A 3,257-nucleotide genomic window follows, 5' to 3' on the forward strand; every position below is an offset into this window, starting at 1 on the left:
AAAAAAAAAAAAAAAAAAAAAAACTTCAAAGATGAAACAGAATTGGCCATGGAATATAGGGTGTGGGGAGGGAGGGTGTTCCAGGCAGAGGGAACAGCAAGGGCAAAGGCCTTGAGGCATGAGAGTGACTTTTGTGGGGTGGAGATTGTTGTTCCTGGATGTGTCCCCAATACCTGGATCAGCACCTGACACAATATAGTGCTCAACAGAGTGTGACTGGATTAAAGTCCAGCTATGGGCTTCAGGTACAGCTTGCTCAGGGCTCAAATGATGATGGCCCCAGAGCCATTACTCTCCTCCAACTGATGACTTCATTCATTTTTTATTTTTCTGAGACAGTCTCACTCTGTCGCCCAGGCGGAAGTGCAGTGGCCCAATCTCAGCTCACAGCAACCTCCCACCTCAGCCTCCCTAGTAGCTGAGACCACAGGCATGCACCACAGTGCCCTAGCTATTTCTCTGTATCATCATCACCTGTAATCCCAGCTACTCAGGAGGTTGAGGCAGGAGAATCGCTTGAACCCAGGAGGCGGAGATTACAGTAAGCCAAGATTGCGCCACTACACTCCAGCCTGAGCGAACGAGCAAGACTCCGTGTCCCCTCCATCCCTCGCCATTGGCCCTGGCTATTTCTCTGTATTTTTAATAGAGATGGTGTCTGGCCATGTTGTCCAGGCTGGTCCCGAACTCCTGAGCTCAAGCAATCCGCCTGCCTTGGCCTCCCAAGCACTGAGATTACAGGCGTGAGCCACTGTTCCCAGCTGGGTTCATTCATATAAGAGGCTGTCGTCTTAAGATAGAGACTCAGCTTCAAATCCATCCCACTCAAGACACAAAAGTCAGGCCAGGTGTGCTGGCTCACAGCTGTGTATCGCAGGGAGACTGCTTGAGACCAGGAGTTCAAGATCAGCCTGAGCAATAGAGAACCTGTCTCTACCATTTGAGGCCAGGCAAGGTGGCTCACACCTGCAATCCCAACACTTTAGGAGGCTGAGGTGGGTGAATCACTTAAGGACAGGAGTTCAAGACCAGCCTGGCCAAGATGGCAAAGCCCCAACTCTACTAAAAATACAAAAATTAGCTGGGCATGGTGGCCTGTGATTGTAATCCCAGCCACTCAGAAGGCTGAGGCAGGAGAATCGCTTGAACCTGGGAGGTGGAACTTGCAATGAGCCAAGATCATACCACTTTACTCCAGCCTGGGTGACAGAGTAAGACTATCTGAGGAAAAACAACTTTTTTTTTAAAGAACTTGATTGGGCATGATGGCTCACATGTGCAGTCCCAGATACTCAGGAAGCTGAGGTGGGAGAATCGCCTGAGCCAAGAAGTGCAAGGCTGCAATGTGCTGTAGTCACACCCTCTCACTCTAGCTTGGGTAATGGAGCAAGATGTTGTCTCAAATGAAAAAGACACAAAGGTCTGCTTCCCAAGATTCACTGGAAAAGCCCCAACACAGCTCACCGGGAACTCCAGGTGCGGACAGTGCCATCCCCTAAACAATCTGCCAGGCCCTAGAGGCCCATACAAGAGATCCCCCAGCAAAGTCTGAGGCTGTGGTGGGAAGCGGTGGATGTAGCGTCAAAGTTTCACAGAGTAATTATAATGAGAGGTTTCACAGCTAGGAAGTGCCAGAACCTGGGAGCGCCTGGCTCAAAGCAGCTGTGAAATTCCCAGTGTGGTCTGGAAACCACCCATCATTAAGAGGAGGGACAGGTGGGCCAGGCATGGTGGCTCACGCCTCTAATCCCAGCACTTGGGGAGGTCAAGGCAGTCGAATCACTTGAGGTTAGGAGTTCAAGATCAGCCTGGCCAACATGGTAAACTCCAACTCTACTAAAAATACAATTAGCTGGACATGGCGGCGCGGGCCTATATTCCCAGTTACTCGGGAGGCTGGGGCAGGAGAATCACCTGAACCAACCCCGGAGGCAGAGGTTGCAGTGAGCCAAGATTGCACTCTGGCCTGGACGATACAGCAAGACTCTGAAAAAAACAAAGTAGGGACAGGTGGCTGGACCAGTCATGAGGCTAACAGTGGGAGCCTTTATCATCTAAGGCAAACCAAGAAAGTGAGTCACCTCCTCTTTGATGGAGGAAGAGGGCCCCACATAGGTAGTGGAAGAACAGTCAGCAAAGGCCAGAAATGGCTGATTTAAGACGCATTCCTCAAATGCACCCCCCGCAGCCTGCCCCGAGAGGCCCTGGTGGGAAGCAGTGAGTGTACGGAGCAAACAGGAGGGTGGAGGCCGCCCCTCTAGTCTAGCCTGGAGTCCCAGGAGGTTGGGGTAAGGTAGTGTGGTGAGAACTCCAAGAGTCTGGTATTAATGCAGCAACTACTGTATGCATGAATCCTGACATGTCATTCCAAGTTCAAAAGGAAAACTTCTGAGTTGGGAAGCTGCCCTCTCTGGTCCCAGCTGTGTCCCCAGAACCCAGTGTGTCACAACAAATCTTTGCTGCAGAATGAAACCCTTCCTCCACCCCCTACTCCAGCCAGGCGAAGGCTGTTATTACCCCCACGGTGTGGATGAGTAAACCCAGACTCAGAGAAGGCCAAGGCCAAGGCTCTGGCCAGCTCCCTGGGGGGCATTCCTGGGAAAGGCCTGGAATTGTGAGGCCTGGGGGTCACCGTCCTGCCCTGGAACCAGGCACTGTAGCAGCCACCTGGGGTTCAAATCTCAGCCCTGTCCCAACCATCCAGGTCCTCCTCATTCATGCTTTAGTTCATTTTATGGAACGAGACCCAGGGGTGACCAAGACACAGAGGGGGCTCCAGTTCCAACAGAATTTTCACCCTTCCCCTCTCTGTGGCCTCAGTTTCCTCATCTGTGAAATGGGACCAACCAGGCCTACATCACGGCGAAGGAGTTAAGGAACAGAAACTAAGGCCAGGCCAAGGACCCATCAAACCCCTGAAGAGTTCAGAGAGGGTGGGGCCAAGCTGGGACTTATTTCTCGCCCCAGGCACCAAGCCTGGCACACCGGAGGCACCCAATAAATGCTGGTTTGAGCCAGGCCCAGCCCTCAATAAATAACAGCTGTTGCTGATGCCGCAGAGGCTGGCGAGGAAGTGAGCTCTCCCCTCCTCAACTCCACCACCCCATGCTCCCATCCCTCCGAAGGCCCCATTCCTTACCCCCTCCACTCCTTCCAACACCCCTCAACCCAATTTAGCCCCTTCCTCTTCAACCCAACTCAGCCCCCTCCTCCAGGCCCCCACCTCCCCCCACCCAACTCAGCCCCTTCCTCCAGGC

Source organism: Cebus imitator, unplaced genomic scaffold, assembly GCF_001604975.1.
Source record: "Cebus imitator isolate Cc_AM_T3 unplaced genomic scaffold, Cebus_imitator-1.0 Scaffold263, whole genome shotgun sequence".
NCBI classification, from domain to species: domain Eukaryota; kingdom Metazoa; phylum Chordata; class Mammalia; order Primates; family Cebidae; genus Cebus; species Cebus imitator.